Raw genomic sequence first — 12,711 nt, forward strand, 5'->3', positions numbered from 1 at the left:
AGGTTGAGGCTGCGGCTCGTGCTCCGCCAGGCGGGCGCGGCGTCGGCGCCTCCCCAGGCGGTCTGCCCGTAAACTAAATATAGTGTCGAAGTTTGTATTGATGGCTTCTGGAGACCGAGAGAGTTGACTTTCGGGGCTGGGGCTCCGCGGCGGCCCCTGGCAGCTTCAGCCCACAGGTCGGGGAGAGGGCGGGAAAGGGGGGTGTAGGCTGTGGGCCCGCGCGAACGGCCCCACAAAGGGCGAGCGCCTCACGCCCTCTCCTTCCCTTTCTCCGCCCGCCCCTCCCGGCCGCCGGCCTCAGTCGGTCCGCGGCTGCATCACCGGCAGCGTCAGCGGCATGTGCAGCCCTTGTATTAAGTGACTCATTTGTTTGTCCCCCTTCTCTCCCTTTATTCCGTTCGTCTCTCTCAGGCGCCTCCCCCGACCCCGGTGTGACACTGCAGTTTGGTCCCCGTGGCTGGCCCGGGTTTGGGACCGGGCAGCTCCCGGGTGTCTGGGGTCGGGAGAGATCGAGGCTCTCCGCGGCCAGGTGTTGCCAACCCACAGTGTTTACTGACATCGCTGGAACAGCCTCTTCCCTCTAGGTGGGGAACTGGCAGTTTGGGGGAGGTGGAACGGCGTGGCGCTGAGCCGTGGAGTTCTGGCTTTTTTTTTTTTTTTTTTAAACCCCTCTCCCCAGAGGATGCCTTGCCTGGTGAGGTCAAAGTACAAGATGGTGCCAGTTACTGAGATTTTGCCGAAATGGTCCTGGGGTTGTCGCGGGAGTTTGGAAGTGGGGGTAAGGTGGCTGGAAGGTTTCAAGGTCTCTCATCTGCTCCCTCTCCGTTTCCCATGAAATGCCCTTGTTTAACGGGCTGTGGTGCCGGACTCCGGGATCACTCCCACAGCCTGGAAGGGAGCCGTTGCCTCCAGCTGCAGTGCATCAAGGGAGCTCGGAATAGACCCTGCCCTCTGTCAGCTGCACCAGTGGCTGTCCATGGGGGGAGAAGCAGAAGCCTACCAGAATTTCCTGTCTTGGCTCCCCAGATCAGAATCAAGGGACTTCTGGCCTCTGGACTGAGGAAGTGACATTCTGTTTTTCAAAGGAAGTGTTGTTGTTGCGGAGTGCAAGTGTGTGTGTCAATGAAATCAGGCTCTTACGTAGATGTTTGCTAGGAAAAAAAAATCTGATTTAGCACATGACTTCTGAAAGTGGACGTGGATTTATAGGAGGGATGAAGCAGTGAATTGTTCATCTCAGTTTGAAAGCTCATTTTTAGGAGTGTCTATGTAGCCAAAGTATAATTATTAAGAAATAAATTTTTTTCCTCTTCAGGCTTGTATCAGTTCGTTAGGAAGGTTGAATACTTTAATTAGGATTAAGGAGCAGTGATTTACTATTAACAATTTAATAAATATTTTTAAAACTTTGTCCCAAAGAGCTTCCAAAAATTATCTTTACAAATAGATTTCCATACAAGCTAGTGGAATAGAGTGTCCACAGTAAAAAAAAAAAAAAAAAGTGACCCTTAGTTTTCAAATTTGAACACTACACTAAACCTTGAAACTTGTTTTTGAAACAATTTGCAAACAGTATGACATTGTATCTCCATTTGACTTACCGCTGCTTCAACGCTCACCCAGACTCTCTTTATGACCCATTTCTTGGGTGTTTTTGTTCCCAAACAACTTTAGTTCAAAATAACCAGGTTTGGAGGCATTTGGGTCAAGCACCTTTTTCACTCATTTGAACGAATCTAGAGTCGTGTGATGGCCTTAGCCTCTCTTTCCCATCTTCCATGCACCTTCAGCCCATCAGGTGTCAGACCTTAACAGCTTTCAGTAACAGCTTTTCTTAGGCTAGGATGTGATGTGTTCACTTACATGACTGGAAGCCTCTGCCCTTTTGGAAGTTCAGTTTCCCCCCAATTGAAACTACTGATCTGTGTAACCTTAAGTTTCTGGGGAACAGTATCCTTTTACACCTACTGTTTTTGGGGGTATTAAGAATTTTTGCATCCTGTTGTAAGTTAAAACTCTGCTAGTTTGCTTATTTCAATAGAGGCCCGAGTTCATCAGAACCAAACTTGGAAAGTATTTCCCAGCCCCATGGCTGTATATTTACCCCAAAGTAGCTGCTGCTTCTGGTATACATCATAGTCATGTTATATTGTAGACTGAGAAATCCTCATTATAAGAATGCCTCAAGCATATGAGATAAGGGGAAAAAGTAGTTGATGAACTAGGTTATAACTATTTAAAACGATTTTTTAAAAAACTGATTTAATTCGAAGGCTGGGCGCAGTGGTTTATGCCTGTAATCCCAGCACTTTGGGAGGCTGAGGCTGGCAGATCACTGGAGGTCAGAAATTTGAGACCAGCCTGGCCAAAACCCCATCTGTACCATAAATACAAAAATTAGCTGGGCATTGTGGAGGGCACCTGTAGTCCCAGTTACTCAGGAGGCTGAGACATGAGAATCACAGAAAAAAAGTCAGCCAGGTGTGGTGGTGCGTGCCTGTAGTCCCAACTACTTGGGAGGTTTAGGTGGGACAATCATGTGAGCCTGGGAGGCTGAGGTTGCAGTGAGCCGAGATTACACCACTGCACTCCAGCCTGGGTGAGAGAACGAGACTCTATTTCAAAGAAAAACAAAAAAACTTATTTAATTCAGAAAGACAAGGAGGTGCAGAGGGGGGAAACATCTTAGAAGAAGCAAAGGCAAATGAGCAATTAGTTTTCAGGGATTTTTTCATCAGCCTTTTCTAGTTAATTATAAGTATAAAAGATCTATCTGCTATTTGCTGAGTGCTCTGGAGAAATTACAAAAATGACTTTGGAAAATGCAGACTATTGCCCCTGGGGCATCCTGATACGGTTGCAGTGGGAGGTTGGCAGGAGTAACAACCCTCCCATCGTGCCTCAGTGTATTTGTGTGTGTATGCATGTGCATGCAAATGCATATACACGTACATGTATATAAATCTTAAACAGAATTTTCTTGAGGAAAAACATTTTATTAATATGACCTACACTGCATTGTAGTTTTCTATCAATTTCACTGGGTTAAAAGATTTAGGGAATAAAATTGGCAGACTGCCCCCTGGTGGCTAACTTGAAAGTTGTGCACAAATTTTAATGAACAACTGCATTAAGGTAACAGTAATTGTTTATTTCCATTGTATTTATTAAATATACTTATTAAATATATGTCCCAGGTACTTGATCAGGTGCTTGTAATAAAAATTCAGTAAATAAAAAGAAAAAATGTTAATCCAGCCTTTCAGTCTTAGCAATGGCTTTGCCTTCTCCTTCACAAAGAAAATTGAAATGATGAGGGAGTAGTTGTCTGTACGTCCATGAATGGCCACACTTTCAAATTTACCTATATCTGCATAGTTCCTTTCTTTCTTCTTTCTTTCTTTTTTTTTTTGACAGAGTTTCGCTCTTGTTGCCTAGGCTGGAGTGCAACGGCACAATCTGGGCTCACTGCAACCTCTGTCTCCTGGGTTTAAGAAATTCTCCTGCCTCAGCCTCCCAGGTAGCTGGGATAATAGGCATGCGTCACCACGCCTGGCTAATTTTGTATTTTTAGTAGAGATGAGGCTTGACCACGTTGGTCAGGCTAGTCTTGAACTCCTGACCTCAGGTGATCCACCCACCTCAGCCTCCTGAAGTGCTGGGATTACAGACATGAGCCACCACGCCCAGCCTGCGTAGTTCCTTTGTGGTTTCCTTAGAGTGGATGAAGTGCGTCTTCTATCTGAGCTAATCTTGCTACTTATACTTTGAATCATATCTTCTCCTCCCTACTCAAATAATTCTTATCCTGTAACACATCTTCAACTTCTTTCCCTCTCTGTACTCTCTCCTTTTCTTCAAGGTAAACTTGGTGGTGGTTTATGCAGTCTTCCTTTCTCCCACCTTTTTCTCAGTCTGCTGCAGTGGAAACCTACTTTGTTATTTACCAAAGCTATTCTCACAAAGGCAGCAGCGATACCCAGGTCACTAAATTCAGAGGATGATTTTTTGCTCCTCATTTTAATTAATCTCTTCACTGCTGGGTCGTAGTTGACCACTCTTTTTTAAAACACCTTCCTCTTGTCTTGGCTGACACTATAAATGCCTGGTTTTTCTCCTTTTCTGGCTACTCTATATCTCCTTTGCTAGACTGATCCCTTTATCCAGTCCTTAAAGGTTGAAGCTTCTGGCCAGGTGTGCTGAGAGGCTGAGGCGGGCAGATCACGAGGTCAGGAGATCGAGACCATCCTGGCTAACACGGTGAAACCCCGTCTCTACTAAAAAAAAATACAAAAAATTAGCCAGGCATGGTAGCGGGTACCTGTAGTCCCAGCTACTTGGGAGGGTGAGGCAGGAGAATGGCATAAACCTGGGAGGCGAAGCTTGCAGTGAACAGAGATTGCGCCACTGCACTCCAGCCTGGGTGACAGAACCAGACTCCATCTCAAAAAAAAACAAAAAACAAAAAAGAAAACAGTTGAAGCTCCTTTATAGTTATAATGGCTGTGTGATTTCTCCCCTTTGGCAACCTTGTCCATTCTACTGGCTTCAGTTATCATTTGCATGATGGTCATCAAGTTAAATTTCCATCTCAGAGTTGTGTTCTGAACTTCAGACTTACATATCCAAGTGTTAACTGGACATCTCTATTTGGATGTTTCCCAGTCAACACAAACTCACCACTTCCAAAACTAAACTCTTCTTTGTTCATCTCTTGACTCCACATCTGCTCAGTAAACAGTGCCACTAAGCACCCACTTGTTCAAATGAGAAACTTGGGACTCATCTTTGACTCCCTGTCACCCACTATCCCACATCTAATCTGTCACCAAAACCTGTTAGTGGTATCATCTAAATATCTTTTGTTTATATGCTTCTTCATCCCCACTGCCATGACTTTTAGGATTAATTATTTTAGTAGCCATCTGTTGAGCACTTACTTTGTACGAGGCACTATGCTTAGACCATTGATCTTTTAATATAGTAATTTAGCCGTATAATAATGGAAGTGACTTGCCCAAAGTCATCTAGCTTTGTTCTAAAGCCTGGGCTTTAAAAAAAAAATTAAACATTTCATTTTGAGGTAATTCTATATGCACATCTAGTTGTAAGAAATAGTAAAGATTTATGCAACCATTATCCAGTTTTCCTTAATGGCAACATCTTTCAAAATTATACTACAATATCACAATCAGTATATTGACAATGATACAGTCAAGATACAGTATACTTCCATTATGATAGGATTTTGTATGTTGCCCTTTTATAATCATATTCACTACCATCCCACCTCTACCACATCCTTAATCTATGACAACCACTAATCCGTTCTCTGATGTTTCATGTGTGTTATTTAAATGGATTTATGCAGTACTTAAGATTTTGAACTTTTTTTTGTTCAGCATAATTCTCTGGAGCTTCATCCTCATTTCATGTATCAACAGTTACTGTTTTTTATTGCTAGGTAGTGTTTCATGGTATGGATGTACCACAGTCTGTTTATTTAACCATTCACCCATTAGTTCTCATTTACATTTCCCTTGTGGTTAATGATGCTGAACATCTTATCATATGATTATTTGCCGTCTGTATATCCTCTTTGGTCAAATGTCTTCAAGTATTTTGAGTATTTTCTACATAGGTTTTTTTTTTTTTTTTTTTTTTGAGACGGAGTTTTGCTCTTGTTGCCCAGGCTGGAGTGCAGTGGCATGATCTCGGCTCCCTGGGTTCAAGTGATTCTCTTTTTTGTTGTTATTTCTTTTTTCTTCTTTTCCTTTTTTGAGTTGGATTCTCACTCTGTTGCCAGGCTGGAGTGCAGTGGCACAATGTTGGCTCACTGCAACCTCCGCTTCCCAGGTTCAAGTGATTCTCCTGCCTCAGCCTCCTAAGTAGTTGGGACTACAGGCGTGCGCCACCACGACCAGCTCATTTTTGTATTTTTAGTAGAGACAGGGTTTCAGGATGTTGACCAGGATGGTCTCAATCTCTTGACCTCATGATCCGCCCGCCTTGGCCTCCCAAAGTGCTGGGATTACAGGCGTGAGCCACTGCGCCTGACTTTCCGGGTTTTCTTTTTTCCTACACATTTTATAGGTTTATGTTTTTCCTTTAAGTCCATGATCCACTGTGAGTTAATTTTCATGTAAGATATGAGACTTAGATTGAGGTTCTTTTATTGTTGTCATTGTTGTTGACAAAGCCATTCTTCCCTTTTTCGTCTTTGTCAAAAATCAGTTGTATAGGCCAGGCGCGGTGGCTCAAGCCTGTAATCCCAGCACTTTGGGAGGCCGAGACGGGCGGATCACGAGGTCAGGAGATCGAGACCATCCTGGCTAACACAGTGAAACCCCGTCTCTACTAAAAAATACAAAAAACTAGCCGGGCGTGGTGGCGGGTGTCTGTAGTCCCAGCTACTTGGGAGGCTGAGGCAGGAGAATGGCATAAACCCGGGAGGTGGAGCTTGCAGTGAGCTGAGATCCGGCCACTGCACTCCAGCCTGGGTGACAGAGAGAGACTCCGTCTCAAAAAAAAAAAAAAAAAAAAATCAGTTGTATATATTTGTGTGGGTCTGTTTCTGGTGTCTCTCTTTTGGTCCATTTTTCCATGTGTCTGTCCCTCTGCAAGTACCACATAATCTTGCCAACTATAGCTATATTGTAAGTCTTGAAATCTGGTAGCCTGATTCCTCTACTTTATTCTTATTTTTCAAAGTGTTTTAGCTATTCTATTTTCTTTACCTTTCAATACAAATTTTAGAATAATCTTGTTTATGCAAAAAAAGTCTTGCTGAGATTTTGATAGGAAGTGCATTAAGCCTGTGTACCAATTTAGAAAGAAATTACAGCTTTACTGTATTAAATCTTCCAATCCATGAATTTATTTTACATTTATTTATATTATCTTCCTTGATTTCTTTTTTTCTTTTCTTCCCCTCGCCTGCCCCCAACCCCCCACTCCCCACCCCGACAGAGTCTTGCTGTGTCACTTGGGCTGGCGACAGTAGCACAGTCATGGCTCATTGCAGTCTCAAATTCCTGGGCTCAGCCTACTACTGTCTCAGCCTCCCAAGTAATTGGGACGACAGCTACCTACCACCGTACCTGGCTAATTTTTTTTATTATTTGTAGAGACAGGGTCTCCCTATGTTGCCCAGGCTGGTCTCAAACTCCTGAGCTTAAGCAGTCCTCCCGCCTTGGCTTCCCAGAGTGCTGGGATTATAGGTGTGAACCACCATGTCTAGCCTTCTGGAAGAGATGGTGTAGAACTGGTATAATTCTTTAAACCTTTGGTAGAATTCTCCAGATTAAACCATCTGGATCTGGAAATGTCTTTGTTAGGAATTTTTTACATTTTTAATGTAATTTCCTTAATAGATACAGGGTTATTCAAATTATCTACTTCATATTGGGTGAATTATAGAAGTTTGTTTTTTAAGAAATTGGTCCGTTCTAAGTTGTCACATACATGTGAGTGGAGTTATAGTATCTTGTATTATGCTTTCAGTGTCTGCAGGGTCTGTAGTGGGTCTATTGCTTTATTTGTTTTTTTAACTCTTATTCCTGCATACCGACATTGCTTCATTATTATTTTTTGTTTGTTTTTTGAGTCAGGATGTCACTCTGTCACCCGGGCTGGAGTGCAATGGCACGATCTCAGCTCACTGCAACCTCCACCTCCCAGGTTCAAGCAATTCTCCTGCCTCAGCCTCCCGAGCAGCCGGGATTGCAGGCATGTGCCACAATGCCCAGCTGATTTTTATATTTTTAGTAGAGACAGGGTTTCACCATATTGGCCAGGCTGGTCTCAAACTCCTGACCTTAAGTGATCTGCCCACTTTGGCCTCCCAAAGTGCTGCAATTACAGGCATGAGCCACTGTACCCAGCCTCTGATGTTTTTTATATAGGAGTTTAAATTATTCATTTGAGACTTTTCCTCTTAATGTATTCATTTAGTGCTATAAATTTCCCCCTCAGCACTGCTTTAGCTGTGTCCCACTAATTTTGTTAAGTTGCATTTTCAATTTTTATTTGTTCAGTGTATTTTTTTTTTTTTTTTTTTTTTACTTTCCTTGAGACTTTCCTCTTTGACCATGAATTGTTTACAAGTACATTGTTTAGTTTCCAAATGTTTGGAGATTTTCCCATTATTTTTCTGTTTCTGACTTTTAGTTGGAGTTCATTGTAGGAGTAGAGTAAGTTCTATTTGATTTCAGTTATTTTTAACTTGTTAAGGTTTGTTTTATGGCTGAAAATGTGGTCTATCTTGCTTTAGGTTCCATGGGTACTTTGAAAAGAATGTTTATTCTGCGATTATTGGGTAAAGTATTTTATAAATGTCAATTAGATGTTTGATAGTGATACATGTAATTCTATATCCCTGCTGATTTTTCTATCCAGTTCTTCTGTCGATTGTTGAGAGATAGGGATTGAAGTTTCCAACTATAATTGTGAATATTTCCATTTCCCATTTGAGTTCTGTCAGTTTTTATTTCACATACTTTATTTTTTTATTATTTTTTTTTGGAGATGGAGTTCTGCTGTTGTTGCCCAGGCTGGAGTGCAATAGCACGATCTTGGCTCTCCGCAACCTCTGCCTCCTGGGTGCAAGCAATTCTCCTGCCTCAGCCTCCCAAGTAGCTGGGATTACAAGCATGTGCCACCACACCCGGCTAATTTTGTATTTTTAATAGAGACAGGGTTTCTACATGTTGGTCAGGCTGGTCTCGAACTCCCGACCTCAGGTGATCCGCCTGCCTCAGCCTCCCAAAGTGCTGGGATTACAGGCATGAGCCACTGTACCCAGCCGTGTTTCACGTATTTTAGAGTCTCTGGTAATTTCTTTTGCTCTGTCTACTTGTTATCTATTATTATAGCCTATATCTGATAATATAGTTATTCCTGCTTTCCTTTTATTGATATTCACATGATACATCTTTTTCCATTCATTTACTTTCAACCTACCCATGTCATTGTATCTGAAGTGATTTCTTATAGGTGGCATATTTTTGGGGTGTATTAATCCGTTCCTGCACTGCTGTAAAGAACTACCTGAGACTGGGTAATTTATCAAGAAAAGAGGTTTAATTGGCTCACAGTTCCACAACTGTGTAGGAAGCATGGCTGGGGAGGCCTCAGGAAACTTACAGTCATGGTGGAAGGTGAAGGAGAAGTAAGCACATCTTACATGGCTGGAGCAGGAGGAAGAGACTGAGGGGAGAGGTGCTACACACTTTTAAATAACCAGATATCACAATAATTCACTATCACAAGAACAGCACCAAGGGGGAAAGCCACCTCCATAATCCAATCATTTCCCATCAGGTCCCACCTCCAGTATTTGGGGATTACAGTTTGACATCAGATTTGGGCAGGGACACATACCCAAACCATATCATGGTGCATGTTTTTAATCCACTCTGCCGATTTATGTCTTAATTGGCATATTTAAATTTACATTTAATGTAATTTCTAATATGTTAGAGCTTAGTTCTGCCATTTTATTTTTTGTGTTCTGTTTTCGTTTGTATTCTTCTTGCCTTCCTGTGAGTTTCTTGAATATTTTTTAGAATTCTATTTTAATAGTGTTTTTGAGTGTATCTTTCTATACAGCTTTTTTAGTGGTTGCTCTAGGTATTATACTGTACATACAACAATCAGTTGGTGTCATCTTATAATCTAAATGAAGTCTGTATCATCATTTTGCAAGTTTAAGTGTAGAAACCTTACCTCCCTTTTGCCCTCCTCCATGTATGATTATCTTAAATATTTTTTCTGTATCAGACAGTGCTATAATTTTTGCTTCAATCATTAAACCTAATTTGGAAAATTCAAAAGGAGAAGGAAAGACTTTAATTACATTTTTGTTTACTGTGTACTTTCTTCTTTGCTGATGTTTTCAGGTTCCTCTTTTTTTCACTTCCTTTCTGTTTGGAGAACTTCCTTTAGCCATTCTTTAGGGTAGATCTGCCAGTGATAAATTATCTTTGTTTTCCTTCTTCTGAGAAGGTCTCATTTTCACCTTCATTCTGATGTTTTCACTGGATATTGAATTATTGAGTTGACACTTCTTTTCTTTGAGCACCTGTAAAATATTGCATCCTTTCCTTCTGGCCTGCATAGTTTCTAATGAAAAATCCGTGGTCATTCCAATTGCTGTCCGTCAGGAGGTAAAATGCCATTTCTTTCTGTCTTTTCTGTCTTTTCTGTCTTTCTGTCTTTCTGTCTTCCTGTCTTCCTGTCTTCTTGTCTTTCTTTCTTTCTGTCTTTCTGTCTTCTTTCTGTCGTTCTTTCTTTCTGTCTTTCTTTCTGTCTGTCTGTCTTGATAGAGTTTCGCTCTTGTTGCCCAGGCTGGAGTGCAATGGCACGATCTTGGCTCACTGCAACGTCTGCCTCCCAGGTTCAAGCAATTCTCCTGCCTCAGTCTCCCTGGTAGCTGGGATTACAGGCGCTCGCCGCCACACCCAGCTAACTTATTGTATTTTTAGTACAGACAGGGTTTCACTATGTTGGCCAGGCTGGTCTTGAACTTCTGACTTCAGGTGATGCACCCACCTCAGCCTCCCAAAGTACTGGGATTACAGGAGTGAGCCACCACGACCTGCTCCCATCTTTTTCTCTGGATGCATTCAATGATTTTTTTCTCTTTAAGAATTTTGCGATGTGTCTTGGTGTGGAATTTTTTTGAGTTTATCCTATTTGGAACTCACTAAACCTACTGAATCTGAAGGTTTATCTTCTTATTACATTTGAGAAGTTTTCACCCATTGTTTCAAGTGCTTGTTCAGTCCTACCCTCTTTCTTCTCTTCTTCCAAGAATCCAATAACACAATTGTTAGATCTTTGGTTGTGGTTCCACAGCTTCTGTAGACTCTGGTCATTTTTTTTCAGTCTTTTTTCTCTATGTTGTTCATACTGGGTTATTTCTACTGTCCTGTTTTACCATTCACTGATTCTTTTTCTCTGTTCTCACTATTCTGCTGTTGAGCTCACTGATGAACTTTTTATTTTGGTTATATTTTTTCAGTTCTAAAATTCCATTTGGTTTTTCTTTACATCTTCTGTTTCTTTACTGAGACTTTCTGTTTCTTTTTGGAGGCTTTCCAATTTTCCATTTGTTCCAAGCATGTTTGTACGTGCATTTTTATGATGACTCCTTTAAAATACGTGAAAGATAATTCTAACAGCTTTGTTACCTCAGTGTTGGCATCTATTGATTGTCTTTTTCATTCCATTTGAGATCTTCCTCATTCTTTGTATAATGAGTGGTTTTCTGTTAAAACCTGGACATTTTTGGCCAGGCGTGGTGGCTCACACCTGTAATCCTAGCACTTTGGGAGGCGAAGGTGGGTGAATCACCTGAGATCAGGAGTTCGAGACCAGCCTGGCCAACATGGCGAAACCCCATGTCTACTGAAAATACAAAAATTAGCCGGGCATGGTGGCAGGTGCCTGTAATCCCAGCTCCTCGGGAGGCTAAGGCAGGAGAATTGCTTCAACCCAGGAGGCGGAGGTTGCTGTGAGCCAGGATCACGCCATTGCACTCCAGCCTGGGCAACAGAGCAAGATTCTGTCTCCAAAAAAAAAAAAAAAAAAATTAAACTTGGACATTTTTATATTATGTTGTGGTACTCTGGATCTAATGTAAACCTTGTGTTTTATCAGGATTTCTCTGACCCTGCTCCATCGTGGGAAGGGGACACTGCCTTAGTACTTCCAAGTAGAAGCTGAAGTCCAGGTTTTTCATTCCACCTCCATTGACACTCCCGATAGGAAGGCAGTCTTCATTACTCCTGTGAATGGTTGAAGGTTCCAACTTCCCATGTGGTCGGTCTCCAGTGACTCCACAGGGATGGGTGCCTTATTACCAGTTTTGGGGTATGAATATCTCAGCTTTCTACTTGGCTATCTTTTACAGTACCCTAGCAGGTGTCACCTGGCCTCAGTGACAACCTCTGAAAGGTAGAAGTCTAGGTTCTCACTCAGTTTTTGCTGCTGTGGGTGAGGGTTGGACCAGAGTTTTCTCTGCAGTGTGTGGCTGGAGTAGAGCAGTTATTGTTTAGCAGTTTCATCTCTTGCTAGGCTGCCCCTTTCCCAGTCCTTTGGCTAGAGAGAGCAGACATTTGTTGGGAATTTTTTGGTCTACACAGGTTGGTGTTTCTGCCATGCTGGCTGCTTCAGCTCCAAGTCTGAGATATATGAGGCATAAAACTCATGGAATTTATCACTGTGTCATTCTTTGGGTTCCAGGGTCTCTAGCAAATCTGCTGCCTTCTTTTCACATTTTAGATTCTTCTTAAGTTTGTTTTATATATAATATCTAAGGATTTTAGTTGTACTTAGTGGTGGGAATAGGGAAAAGTATGTCTGTTCCATTTACCCACTCTGTATGGTCTTGAATGTTGCTTATACAAAAGCACTTGTTACCAATAAACGTCTAGTATAGTGTGGCAATTACTAGATATTTTATTCCCATGTTACCAGAGGAGAAACTGAGCACAGAGCTTAAGTGCCACACATGGTAAGTAGCAGACCCAGGACTACAAACCAAGTCTTCTCATTAAAATCCATGTTTTTAGCCGGGCGTGGTGAGTCTCGCCTGTAATCCCAGCACTTTGGGAGGCCTAGGCAGGTGGATCACGAGGTCGGGAGATCGAGACCATCCTGGCTAACACGGTGAAACCCTGTCTTTACTAAAAATACAAAAAATTAGCC

The 12,711-nt window shown here is 42.1% G+C and overlaps 1 protein-coding gene across 1 annotated transcript in view; it reads left to right on the top strand.

Moving 5' to 3' along the window:
- The window catches only part of GAB2 (GRB2-associated binding protein 2), a 205,762-nt gene that overhangs the window by 917 nt on the left and 192,134 nt on the right, over positions 1–12,711 (top strand). The window lies entirely within an intron of this gene.

Source organism: Colobus angolensis, unplaced genomic scaffold (assembly GCF_000951035.1).
Source record: "Colobus angolensis palliatus isolate OR3802 unplaced genomic scaffold, Cang.pa_1.0 Scaffold179, whole genome shotgun sequence".
Classification (NCBI taxonomy): Eukaryota; Metazoa; Chordata; class Mammalia; order Primates; family Cercopithecidae; genus Colobus; species Colobus angolensis.